We start from the raw sequence: 15,611 nt of genomic DNA on the forward strand, positions 1-15,611 counted from the left end.
TAAAAGCAGCATCACTATATGTGTCCATAATCCACGCTCTTAAAGCAGCATTAGTATATGTGATAATAATCCACACTTTTAAAGCAGCATCACTATATGTGATCATAATCCGCACTTTTAAAAAACATCATCACTATATGCGATCATAATCCACACTTTTAAAGCAGCATCACTATATGTTATCATAATCCACACTCTTAAAAAACATCATCACTATATGGGATCATAATCCAAACTTTAAAAGCAGCATCACTATATGTGTCCATAATCCACGCTCTTAAAGCAGCATTAGTATATGTGATAATAATCCACACTTTTAAAGCAGCATCACTATATGTGATCATAATCCGCACTTTTAAAAAACATCATCACTATATGCGATCATAATCCACACTTTTAAAGCAGCATCACTATATGTTATCATAATCCACACTCTTAAAAAACATCATCACTATATGGGATCATAATCCAAACTTTAAAAGCAGCATCACTATATGTGTCCATAATCCACGCTCTTAAAGCAGCATTAGTATATGTGATAATAATCCACACTTTTAAAGCAGCATCACTATATGTGATCATAATCCGCACTTTTAAAAAACATCATCACTATATGCGATCATAATCCACACTTTTAAAGCAGCATCACTATATGTTATCATAATCCACACTCTTAAAAAACATCATCACTATATGGGATCATAATCCAAACTTTAAAAGCAGCATCACTATATGTGTCCATAATCCACGCTCTTAAAGCAGCATTAGTATATGTGATAATAATCCACACTTTTAAAGCAGCATCACTATATGTGATCATAATCCGCACTTTTAAAAAACATCATCACTATATGCGATCATAATCCACACTTTTAAAGCAGCATCACTATATGTTATCATAATCCACACTCTTAAAAAACATCATCACTATATGGGATCATAATCCAAACTTTAAAAGCAGCATCACTATATGTGTCCATAATCCACGCTCTTAAAGCAGCATTAGTATATGTGATAATAATCCACACTTTTAAAGCAGCATCACTATATGTGATCATAATCCGCACTTTTAAAAAACATCATCACTATATGCGATCATAATCCACACTTTTAAAGCAGCATCACTATATGTTATCATAATCCACACTCTTAAAAAACATCATCACTATATGGGATCATAATCCAAACTTTAAAAGCTGCATCACTATATGTGTCCATAATCCACGCTCTTAAAGCAGCATTAGTATATGTGATAATAATCCACACTTTTAAAGCAGCATCACTATATGTGATCATAATCCACACTTTTAAAGCAGCATCACTATATGGGATCATAATCCATATTTTTAAAGCAGCATCACTATATGTTATCATAATCCACACTCTTAAAAAACATCATCACTATATGGGATCATAATCCACACTCTTAAAGCAGCATCACTACATGTGATCATAATCCATACTTTTAAAAGAGCATAACTATACGTGATCATAATTCACATTCTTAAAGCAGCATCTATGTATATGATCATAATCCATACTTTGTAAGCAGCATCACTATGTGATTCTAATCCACACTCTTATACCAGCATAACTATATGTGATCATAATCTACATTCTTAAAGCAGCATCACTATATGTGGTCATTATCCATACTTTTAAAGCAACATCACAATATCTCATGATAATCTACATTTGAAAGCAGCATCACCGTATGTGATCATTATCCACACTCTTAAAGCAGCATCAGTATATATGATCATAATCTACACCCTTAAAGCAATATAACTATATGTGCTCATAATAGTCTTAAAGCAGCATCACTATATGATATCATAATCCACACTCTTAAAGCAGCATTACAATATGTGATAACAATCCACACTCTTAAAGTAGAATCATTATACGTGAACATAATCCAGACTCTTAAAGCATGATCATTATATGTGATCATAATCCATATTTTTTGAAGCAGCATCACTATGTGATCATAATTCAACGTATTAAAACAGCATCACCATATCTTATCATTAATCATACTCTTAAAACAGCATCAACCTATGTGATCATAATCCACACCCTTAAAGCAGCATCACTATACGTGGTCATAATTCACACTCTTAAATAAGCATAACTTTATATAATCATAATCTACACTCTTAAAGCAGCATCAATATATATGAGCATAATCAAGATTTTGTAAGCAGCATCTCTATAAAGCAGCATCACTATATGTTTTTATAATCCACATTTTTACAGAAGCTTAATCCACACTTTTAAATCAGCAAATGTCATCATAATCCACACACTTAAAGCACCATTATCATATGTGATCATGTTGCAATATTTTTGGTTGATAATGGGGGTATGATCCCACACAGTCGGACGATTCTATTTATAAACGATGCTGCTAAGAACGGACGAATCAAATTAATTCACGTTCTGCTACAAACCAATCAGAAACCAGAGTTGCTTCATAAATATTAAACCTTTTCTGGTGCAATTTCACATGTTCTTTCCCGGGTTTCGACACGGTAAGAATATTTTGTTCTGTGGAACTGTCTACTACAAACAAGTCACCTACCAGGACTTGTAAGAATATTTTGTTCTGTGGAACTGTCTACTACAAACAAGTCACCTACCAGGACTTGTGTGTAACAGCGAACCATCTGAGGATTCAAAGTGGCTTACACTTCTACAGGTTATGGGCCCAGCGTGCATCTTTATTTCGATGGATCCGAATCAAAGTTCGAGTTGTGGCAAGTTAAATTTCTGGGATATCTACGAATCCAAAAGCTACACAAAGTACTACAAACACAACCTGAAAACAGAAATGACCCCGACTTCATTGAAAAGAACGCAACTTTCTTTGCGGAATTAATACAGTGTTTAGATGACTGAAGTCTATCACTGGTAAAGAGAGAAGCCCTGGACGACGGCTGCAAAGAATTAAACATATTGAGAGAGCATTATTTATCGAAAGGAAAACCCAAAATTATTTCTTTATACACTGAACTGACCTCTCTAAACGAATGGAAGCCGAAACTATTACTGATTATATTATAAGAGCCGAGACAACTGCAAATTCTTTAAAAATGTCTGAAGTTATAAGTGACAGTCTGTTAATTTCCATGGTCCTTAAGGGATTACCAAGTGATTTCAAGCCATTTACCACCGTGATAACCCAGAAAGAAATACCCATGCCAGGAATAAAAAACGCAACTTTGCCAAAAGCAGGTTTTTTCCTAAGAAAAGTACAAAAATTATGTTATAATTGGACGACCTAAGCACAAGAGTTTCCATGTAGATACAGGACTCAAAATGGCGACTACATTAAGAATGTAGAGAGCTCTGTTAGCGAACATACATTTTTTTATTTTCGTGTACATTTGATGCGTCAACAAGCAATAATAATTTTCTTGTCGGTTGTGGGGCCACGACACGTGATTACAAAGGAATCTGATTTTATCAATTTTGATCTCCACTTTAAGCAACAAAATCATTTTGTAGAACTGGCTGACGGGAGTCGAGTCAATGATATCGTTTTTGAAAACAGCCAATGCGAAAATCTTGCTAAAGAACAATAAGGGTGAACTGTGTTTCGGTATTCAGGAGTTTGCTCTTCTGGTCCCAAAATTTAAACAAAATATATTTTCTATGCAGGCTGCCATGGGACAATGTGCAGATATAAACTTTGGCCCCAATAAATCGGGGCTGGTGTGCCCGAATGGAACTGTATTTGACATTGGGGGGGGGACTATATTATTTAAATGGCGTAGTCCCATCAAAAACCGCCTGCCATGATCTACAGACATGGCATAAAATTCTTGGACACTACAATATTCCTGATATCAAAAAGTTGCCGACTGTAGTTGATGGAATGTGAATACAAACATCAAAAACCTTCAACTGCGACGTCTGTACGCAGGGGAAGATAACAAACTATGAATACAAGATACCAGAAAAAAATCCTATCAATGGTGCATTGTGACTTGAATGGTCCCGTAGAACCGATGGCCAGAGAACATTATAGATATGTGTTGAATTTCGTAGATGACCATTCAGGTTTAATAACGGTTTATTTTTTAAAGAATAAATCTGATACCCTGCTAGCAACTAAGAAATATCTAGCCGACATGGCCCCCTACGGTGAAATCAAGTGTATTCGCTCTGACAACGGTACGGAATTCACCTATAAAGACTTTAAACTTTTATTAATTAACCATCATATCAGGCATGAAACATCAGCTCCTAGATTGCCACACCAAAACGGGACTGCTGAACGTGCGTGGCGAACACTTTTTGAAATGGCAAGATGCCTACTCATTGAATCAAAACTCCCTAAAATTAGAAGGTTTTACGGATTCAGACTGGGCAAGCGACGAGGATCGCAAGAGTGTATCTGGATATTGTTTCAGACTCTCAGAAAATGGGCCTATCATTTCATGGAAATCTAAAAAGCAACAGATTGTATCTCTCTCTACGTGTGAAGCAGAATTTATCGCGATCACACACACGACCCAGGAAGCACTCTACCTTAAAAATATCCTGAAGACTATTTTAGAGCCAGAATTAATTACAAGCCCCGTAGTAATTAATTGTGATGATCAAGCCAGTATAGTCTTAGCACAGAGCACGGATGATCAATCAAAGATCTAGGCATATGGATATAAAATGCCATTTCGTAAAAAACGAGAGATCTAGGCATATGGATATAAAATGCCATTTCGTAGAAAACGAAATAGAGCTACAACGTTTTTCTCAAAACTTGTTGGTGAATTCGACTGAATATTTTTTTCTTTCACTGCCCTGTATGTATATAGATTTCTATATATTAAAAATACAGACCAGCGAAGTTCCACTTATGAGAAGGCTATTACTTTTTTGCATGAATATCAGCGGAAACCCCTAGGGATAATGCTCAGTATATAGATTTTTCTATATATAAAAAGAAAAAAAAATAGTCCTGGACGAGACGTTAAACTGTATCCATTTTATTTTGTATTAACACTTTAACCTACTAATACTTTTGCTTAGAAAAAAAAAAAAAAAAAATCTTTGTAATTTTCCTTTTTGACGTTTGAACACAATTAAAAATGGCGTCTTTTTAAATGCTAAAATTCTAAGATCCAAATGATTTCTAATTTTTGTTATGTCTAAGTAAATATAAAAATATATATTTATTTTTGAGCAGAACAAAGACAAGGGACTTCCCCATTATAAAAAATAGCGAGGATGTTGCAATATTTTTGGTTGATAATGGGGGTATGATCCCACACAGTCGGACGATTCTATTTATAAACGATGCTGCTAAGAACGGACGAATCAAATTAATTCACGTTCTGCTACAAACCAATCAGAAACCAGAATTGCTTCATAAATATTAAACCTTTTCTGGTGCAATTTCATATGTTCTTTCCCGGGTTTCGACACGGTAAGAATATTTTGTTCTGTGGAACTGTCTACTACAAACAAGTCACCTACCAGGACTTGTAAGAATATTTTGTTCTGTGGAACTGTCTACTACAAACAAGTCACCTACCAGGACTTGTGTGTAACAGCGAACCATCTGAGGATTCAAAGTGGCTTACACTTCTACAGATCATAATCCACACTATTAAAGAAGCATCAATATATGTGAGCATAATGAACACTTTTAAGGCAGCATCACTATATGTTATCATAATCCATACTTTTATAACAGAATCACTATATCTTATAATTATCTATACTTTTAAAGCAGTATAACCATATGTTATCATGCTGTACACTCTTAAAGCCCCATCACTATATGTGATCATTCTCCACAGCATCATTATATGAGATCATAAAGGACACGCTTTAAGCAGCATCGCTCTATATGACAATTATACACACTCTTAAAGCAGCATCACTATATGTGATCATAATCCATACATTTAAAGCAGCATCACTATATGTTATCATAATCCACACTCTTAAAGCAGCATCACTATATGTGATCATAATCCATACATTTAAAGCAGCATCACTATGTTATCATAATCCACATTCTTAAAGCAGCATCACTATATGTTATCATAATCCACACTCTTAAAGCAGCATCACTATATGTGATCATAATCCACACTCTTAAAGCAGCATCACTATATGTTATCATAATCCACATTCTTAAAGCAGCAGCACTATATTTGATCATAATCCACACTCTTTAAACCAGCATCACTATACATGGTCATAATCTTCATCCTTTAAGCAGCATCACTATATGTGATCATAATCCACACTCTTAAAGAAGCATCACTATATGTGATCATAATACACACAACTGTTAAGCAGCATCACTGTATGTCATAAAATCTACACTCTTAAAGCAGCACTATTATATGTGATTATGATCACTACTTTTAAAGCAGCATCACTATATGTTTTCGTAAGCAAACCTCTTAAACAGCACCACTATATGTGATTATGATCAATAAAGAACCATCACTATATGTGATCATAATCTCTACTTTTAAAACAGCATCACTATTATCATTATCCATGCTCTTAAAGCAGCATGACTATATGTGATCACAATCCATACTTTTAAAGCGACATCACTATTTGTTATTATAATCTACACTCTTAAACAACCTTCCTATATGTCAGCGGTTCTCAACCTTTTTTGACCCATGGACCCCTTTTCCCTTCTTTTTTTTCTTGGTGGACCCCCTTATAATTTTTGGTCATGAAACAATATTCTATTTCTCAATATAATTTTTTGAGCTTTTAATAAACAAATAAATATTATATAATTAAACTTTATTTTTAAATGAAAACTAATTTAATGCAAATAAAGTATTTTACAACAATTATAATAATGAAAACTTGATTAACGCTAACTGTTTTTTATGTTTTTGTTTTTGTAAATTCACGTAATGGAATGAATGTGTGTGTGTGTGTGTGATTTTGGTACTTATGCAGGATACGGGCCGTGCTATTTTGTAGATAGGATTTTTAAGTTATACTCAATTTTTACGGTATGTTTTGTTCCATTAAATTGTTAGGTGAATGTACATACATCTCAACCTTTTCCCGGCTATCGCCCCCAAAAGCTATTTTTGACTTAAGTTAATTCATAATCGCCTCCAAGAATAAATAACAAATATTGTAATTATGACTAACCAACACTAGAAACATTTTGTACATGCAAATGGAAAACAAATTAATTAAAAATAATTTTATTGGAAATTTACAAGAAAGAGTCTAACTAGTGTGAGCCCTGAGATTGGTGATGTTTCGCTAAAAATTCAATGTCAGGTTTAATATTACTCAAGCAGATATGAATATCTCCACGAGAAATAATGTCAAATCTGTTTCGTTCCTTCTGTAAAATGTGATTCACAGCGCTGAATCCAGTTTCGACAAGATATGATGTTGGGAAACACAAAAGGATTTTCGACATTTGTGACCACAAATTTGGATACAGTGATTTTACAGTGTTTGATTGCCAAAATGCACAGTTTCTCTTTTGAACTTGATTTGCAATTCATCATTGCATTTTATCTCGATGATTTCCTCCTGGATATTTTCGTGTTCACTGAGAGGATCACAATCGAATGGGTCAATCATCCATGGCTCAATAGTGAAGTCAAATAAATCGGAAAATCTGATTTCTAGATCATTTTTCATGGCTGACAGATGGTTACAATAAATAACAATGTCATTTTCACATAAGTCGATTTCTGCTAGTTCGGGTATATTATCAAATTGCCTTCGTTTTAAATTAATTTGAAACATATTAAGTTTTTCAACAAAAGCTCTCATCACCCGTTTACAGTCTATCAGGGTTATCATTTTTCCTTGCAGCAGAAGAGAGACTTCATTTAACTTACGGAAGATCCAACTAAGATAGTGTATATTTTTCTTTTGAGCTTGAATTTCGATAGCTAAGTCTGACTGTCCTTCTGTTTGTAGGAATACAACTATTGCATTAAATAAGTTTACAAATCTTTGCAAACAGTTGCCTTTGGATAGCCACCGGACATCGGTATGCAAAAGGAGTCTTATATATTGTTCGTCAGTATCAACACAAAATTTTCGAAAAAGACGGTCACATTTACTGTTAGATTTGATTTTGTTTATTATTTTTATAACAGTATTCATTGACTGATTTAGAATAGGGCTTAAATTTTTGGCCATGAGTTGATGCCTATGTAGCACACAGTGTATAGCTAAAATATCGGGGCACAGCTTTTTCAAAAAAGAAATAAATCCTTTGTGTCTTCCCACCATAGCCATTGCACCATCAGTAGCACATGAAACTAAATTTTTAGTATATGGAATATCTTTTTCTTCAAAAAAACTTTTCACAGCAGAAAATATGGAAGCGCCTGTAGTGTCAGTCTCCAACAGTTTTACACACAATAAATCCTCTAAATTATTATCAAAATATCGGACATATCCCATTAAAAGAGCCTTATTGTCAACAACAGTACTTTCGTCGATTTGAATGGAAAAGTTTGTAGTTTTCAATCTTTGAATTAGTACGTCTTCGATATAATCTGACATTTCATCAATTCTCCTACGGATAGAATCATTACTCAAAGGTATTGCCTTAATGATGGATGAAGGATCTTGATTCATAATTTCTGTTATTACTGCTTCTACTGCAGGCTTAATAATCTTTTCAGCTGCCGTATGTGAGCTACCTGTTTTCGCAATAATTTAAGCAATTTTGTAGGAGGCAATTAGTCCACCGTCATTAATTTTTGTCTGCTTTTTAAATAATGAAATCAAAGTACTACGACTTTCTAACGCAGATTTCAATTCCTGAAAATATTCGATAGGCTTACTGACTTTATCGGGGTGTTTTCTTCTCATGTGGTCTGAAAGCCAAGAGGGTTTCATGGCTTCATTGGATAAAGATTGATGACACATGAGGCAAAAGGGCTGCTTTGGGTCTGTAGAGTTTTTGATGAATCCATATTGTAAGTACCCATCGATATACTGTCGACACTTCTTTTTTGCCGAGCTTGCCATAAAAAATAAGGGTGCGAGCTGTAATAAACTAGCGTATGGTCGCAAGAAAAAAATATGGACAAATTGAGTAAGATTAAATTATTTTTATTCTCACCACAAAGCAAAAGGTTGTTTGTTTGTTTTTTATTATTTCCTTGGTGGCGTCGACGGCAACGGTGAGTTTGTTGATTCGGCAGTCAGTGACGGCGGTGGTGCGAGAGCTTACCACGATGGTGGCGACGATGACGTAGACAGTAGCAGTCGGTGACGACTATGGGGAGGCGATGATGTCGGCGGTGAAGTTTATTGATACATCAGTCGGTGATATCAGAGAAGCGGCGTCGGCGTCGGTGATAGCCTTGTTGTTGATGTTAGCAGTAATGACGGAGCGAGTTTTATAAACGTGATGCTCGTTTTGTCGCGTGTTGTTTTAATGCGTGTTCCTCCTTTGGTCGCCGGCTGGAAAGAGCAGTAGAGAACTCGAATTTCGCGCCAAGTCTTGTTTTCCTTCGGAGCTCTCCGGAAACAGTGCACGCTCAGTGTGTCGCCGTCCGACATTAGTTCCGGATATTGAGTTAGTGTTTTGTTTATGTAAATATAAACGAATCTGTAATATAACAGAGCGAATGAAAATTGTAAACACTTGTAAGACAATGTCACTGGAGAATCGGATTTACTGAAATAAATTGAATATTCAAAACTAACAATTCATTTATAAGAGAGCAATTCATAGGTCACGTGACCAAAGTTTCGCACTAATAGTTTAGCTATGCGTTTATAATTTCAAAAAATTTAAAAAATTTACTCGCAAAAATGTCAAAATTTTTCACAGATAAAATTGTTTGAAAATCGCCCCCCAAAATTTGATTTTCGCCCACTAGGGGGCGATTCGACCCCGGTTGAGAACCGCTGCTATATGTGATCATACTCATCACCCTTAAAGCAGCATCACTAAATTTGATCATAATCCCCACTCATAAAGCAGCATCACTTTATGTGATCATAATCCATACTTTTTCAGCAGCATAACTGGATGTGATCATAATCCACATTCTTAAAGCAGCATCACTATATATGATCATAATCTTTACACTTTGAGCAGTATCGCTATATTTTATTATAATCCACACTTTTAAATCAGCATCACTATATGTCATCATAATCCACACACTTAAAGCACGATTATCATATGTGATCATAATCCACACTCTTAAAGCAGTATCACTACATGTGATCATAATCATCACTTTTAAAGCAGCATCACTTTATGTGATCATAATCCATACTTTTAAAGCAACATCACTATGTGATCATAATCCACGCTCTTAAAGCAGCATCACTATATGTGATCATAATCATCACCCCTAAAGCAGCATCACTTTTGTGAGCATAATACACACTCTTAAAGCAGCATCACTATATATAAGTCATAATCCACACTCTTAAAGCAGCATACCTGTCTATATGATCATTATCCATACTTTTAAAGCAGCATCTATATATATGTGATCATAATCCATATTTGAATGCAGCGTCACTATATTTGATCATAATCCAGTGTTAAATCAAGATCAATTTATGTGATCATAATACATACCTTTAAAGCTGCATCACTATATGTGATCATAATCTACACTCTTAATGCAGCACAAGTATATGTGATCATTATCCATATTCTTAAAGCAGCATCATTATATGTGATCATATCCTTACTTTTAAAGCAGCCCCTCTATCTATTTAAAGCAGCATCACTACATTTGATTATAATCATCACCCTTAAAGCAGCATTACTAGATGTGATCATGATTCACATTCTTTCAGCAGCATCACTTTATGTGATCATAATCCATACTTTTAAAGAAGCCTCACTATACATGATAATAATCCATACTTTTAAAGCAGCATCATTATATGTGATCATAATCCACACTCTTAAAACAGCATCACTATATGTGATCATACTCATAACCCTTGAAGTAGCATCACTATATGTGGTCAAAAGCCACACTCGTAAAGCAGCATCCCTAAAGGTGATCAAAATCCACACTCTGAAAGCAGCATCAATATATGTGATCATAATCCACACTATTAAAGCAACATCACAATATATGCTCACATTCTTACTTCTAAAGCAGCATCACTATGTGATTTTCATCCACGCTCTTCAACAGCATCACTATATGTGATCATAATCCGCACTCTTAAAGCAGCATCACTATTTGTTATCATAATCATCGCCCTTGAAGCAGCATCACTATATGTGGTCATAATCCACACTCTGAAAGCAGCATCATTATATGTGATCATAATCCCCACCGTTACAGCAGCATCATTATATGTGATCATAATCCCCACCATTACAGCAGCATCATTATATGTGATCATAATCCCCACCGTTACAGCAGCATCATTATATGTGATCATAATCCCCACCGTTACAGCAGCATCATTATATGTGATCACAATCCCCACCGTTACAGCAGCATCATTATATGTGATCACAATCCCGACCGTTACAGCAGCATCATTATATGTGATCACAATCCCCACCGTTACAGCAGCATCATTATATGTGATCACAATCCCCACCGTTACAGCAGCATCATTATATGTGATCATAATCCCCACCGTTACAGCAGCATCACTATATGTGATCACAATCCCCACCGTTACAGCAGCATCACTATATGTGATCACAATCCCCACCGTTACAGCAGCATCATTATATGTGATCACAATCCCCACCGTTACAGCAGCATCACTATATGTGATCACAATCCCCACCGTTACAGCAGCATCACTATATGTGATCACAATCCTCACCGTCACAGCAGCATCATTATATGTGATCACAATCCCCACCGTTACAGCAGCATCATTATATGTGATCACAATCCCGACCGTTACAGCAGCATCATTATATGTGATCACAATCCCCACCGTTACAGCAGCATCATTATATGTGATCACAATCCCCACCGTTACAGCAGCATCACTATATGTGATCACAATCCCCACCGTTACAGCAGCATCACTATATGTGATCATAATCCCCACCGTTACAGCAGCATCATTATATGTGATCATAATCCCCACCGTTACAGCAGCATCATTATATGTGATCATAATCCCCACCGTTACAGCAGCATCACTATATGTGATCACAATCCCCACCGTTACAGCAGCATCACTATATGTGATCATAATCCCCACCGTTACAGCAGCATCATTATATGTGATCACAATCCCCACCGTTACAGCAGCATCATTATATGTGATCATAATCCCCACCGTTACAGCAGCATCACTATATGTGATCACAATCCCCACCGTTACAGCAGCATCACTATATGTGATCACAATCCCCACCGTTACAGCAGCATCATTATATGTGTTCACAATCCCCACCGTTACAGCAGCATCATTATATGTGATCATAATCCCCACCGTTACAGCAGCATCATTATATGTGATCACAATCCCCACCGTTACAGCAGCATCATTATATGTGATCACAATCCCCACCGTTACAGCAGCATCATTATATGTGATCACAATCCCCACCGTTACAGCAGCATCATTATATGTGATCATAATCCCCACCGTTACAGCAGCATCATTATATGTGATCACAATCCCCACCGTTACAGCAGCATCATTATATGTGATCATAATCCCCACCGTTACAGCAGCATCATTATATGTGATCACAATCCCCACCGTTACAGCAGCATCATTATATGTGATCACAATCCCCACCGTTACAGCAGCATCATTATATGTGATCATAATCCCCACCGTTACAGCAGCATCACTATATGTGATCATAATCCCCACCGTTACAGCAGCATCATTATATGTGATCACAATCCCCACCGTTACAGCAGCATCATTATATGTGATCACAATCCCCACCGTTACAGCACCATCATTATATGTGATCATAATCCCCACCGTTACAGCAGCATCACTATATGTGATCATAATCCCCACCGTTACAGCACCATCATTATATGTGATCATAATCCCCACCGTTACAGCAGCATCACTATATGTGATCACAATCCCCACCGTTACAGCAGCATCATTATATGTGATCACAATCCCCACCGTTACAGCAGCATCATTATATGTGATCACAATCCCCACCGTTACAGCAGCATCATTATATGTGATCATAATCCAGACTCTTAAAGTTGCACTCTATGTGATCATAGGCCACACTTTTAAAGCAGCATCACTATATGTTATCATAATCAATAGTCTTAAAAAACAGCATCATTATATGTGATCAAATTCAACACTCTTAAAGCAACATCACTATATATAATCCTAATACACACTCTTAAAGCAGCATCACTATACATGATCATAATCCATACTTTTAAAGCAGCCTCACTATATTGTACTTTTATAAAATAAATCTATCATTTAAAAATGACACCCTTTTCCCTTGTCAGCACAACAGGATTTCATTTTAAATTCTGCATTGAAATATTACTTCTATACATACAAGTCATCCAAATTGCATTTCAAGTTCTTTTAACAACGATGACTTTTTTCAAACACAATAAAATCCGAATCGAATTTTACTTTTATAAAATCATTTTCATTTAAAAAAACAACTTTTTTCTTTTTAACGCAACAGGATCTCATTTTAAATTCCTCAGTGAAAACAAATTTAAATGCACAAGTCGTCCAAATCGCATTTTAGGTTCTGTTAACAACGACGATTTTTTTTTTTTCAACAAATATAAGCGAATTTCATTCCAAATTGTGGAATTTGGAATGAAATTTGCTTATATTTGTTCCTTTGCCGACGATAGTTAAAGAAATCCAACGAATCCCACAAAAAGTCTGACTCACTTCATATCTTCAACCTTCACAGTTTGACACGACTCATTCAATTCTCTCTTTGACAATGCTTTTCAACGCGACTTTTAATTTTCCAGGTTCGACGCAAATCATTTAAAATTTTCCATTTCATCTCGGCCGCCTTGGTTCCATATTTAATGCCGAAATAGCTCCTAAACGAAAAAAAAAAACCTGGTACTCGATTCTCAGCAACACTCCCCACTCTAACCAAGTTCCATCCGGTTCTCGAGAACTCAACGGTTCGACTCTACCAAACATCTTAACTCCCGGCCTTATATTATCTCATTTATGCAAATTAATGCTCATTCGAACCTGCTGATTCATCGCCTTCTCGTCGTCCATCGCTCGGGTTTCGAGTTCTTACATGCAGCCCACCTCCGTGACTGCAGTCACATTCAGTTTTCACTACATATTTCTACATTGTCTGTATAATCGTGTATGGGGGGAGGGGGGTGCTAGATTATTCCATTATAACACAAGTATTAGTCAGTATACCAACAGTAAGAAATTCAAATCTAATATGAACAAATACCTTACTGCCAAACTACTCACCCAGATTGCCTGCTATAAATCTGGTTCCTATCAATTGCCTGCTATAAATCTGGCACCTTATACTTCAGTAGCGAAATATTTTGTTTCCAGTGAACAAAAATGAAAAAAAATATCGTTTAAAAAATCCTATTAATAAATGCTATTTCTACTACATTTTATTCCAACTTCTGTCAGTTTTTCATAATTGTATACTGAATATTGCTCACGCTTACTATTGAACCATCAACTCCCAGAAGAGTGTCACCTACAAATGAATTTTACTTAGTACTTTATCCATTATGGTATTTGCAAACTATTCTAGTGTGTATTTTGGGAGCCATAAACCTATTTTTCTTTTTTAAGATGTACAATCTTTCTACTTATCCGTTTGAAATTCTGTCAGATTCCTGAGTTTGACAAGAAACCTGAAGAAGGTTGGAGGTTACATCAGCCGAAATTTTATTAAAATACCAACAGAGTAATCATAAACAAACTTGAATTTGCCTAAAAATTGAAGTCGACCTCAATTTTAATTTCATCAAAAAGTTTTATTGATAAAATTAGAATTATGTATAGATCTATTTATTCCTTAATTTTTTTTCTCTCTTTTGCCATGTTTGCGTATGACTGCTGTTGCTTATTTGTGTATGCCCTATTGGCTATGGCTGTTCAATGTGCTGAATGCACTTTGCAGAGGTATAAGATCTTCCCGCCTTTAATGGGACCATCTGTTGGCTGAGAATAGTGACCTCTGATGCCTGAAGGCAGGTCCATGTCTTGGTTGTCGAAATAGTTATGTGATTTGCACTTTGAGTACATGAGTATCTGTTCTGAATGTGGCTTTTTACTTGTGTCTAGTTTTGTACAGGTAAAGTTGTCTAAAGGTTTTGTTACTTTGGTGAAGGAAGGAGCTAGTGCTGGAGTGAGTGTGAGATTTCAGTGTCGATAGTCGAAGTTTAGGGAACTTCTGCTTTTATTAAACAAAAGAATGTTATCATTGCCAACCAAGGGAAGAGTTTATCCTGCATGTGTGCACAGTGTGATGATTTATGTAAGTAAAACCTGGCCAGTGTGTTGAGGATATAGGATTGAGGTGTCTTGAAGATAATGTGTTAATGTATTGCATACAAGAATGTTACGATGAATGTGTAATGTCTTAAAAAGAGGCTTAGAGCTGATGACCTCAGAGAAAGGTAATTCTGAACAATATACGTTTGGTC

The 15,611-nt window shown here is 35.7% G+C and overlaps 1 protein-coding gene across 14 annotated transcripts in view; it reads left to right on the plus strand.

Moving 5' to 3' along the window:
- Positions 1-15,611, plus strand: part of LOC145261115 (uncharacterized) — a 535,668-nt gene that overhangs the window by 342,048 nt on the left and 178,009 nt on the right. The gene's annotated exons all lie outside the window — the stretch shown is intronic.

Source organism: Euprymna scolopes, chromosome 37, assembly GCF_053919585.1.
Source record: "Euprymna scolopes isolate OS-2025 chromosome 37, ASM5391958v1, whole genome shotgun sequence".
NCBI classification, from domain to species: domain Eukaryota; kingdom Metazoa; phylum Mollusca; class Cephalopoda; order Sepiida; family Sepiolidae; genus Euprymna; species Euprymna scolopes.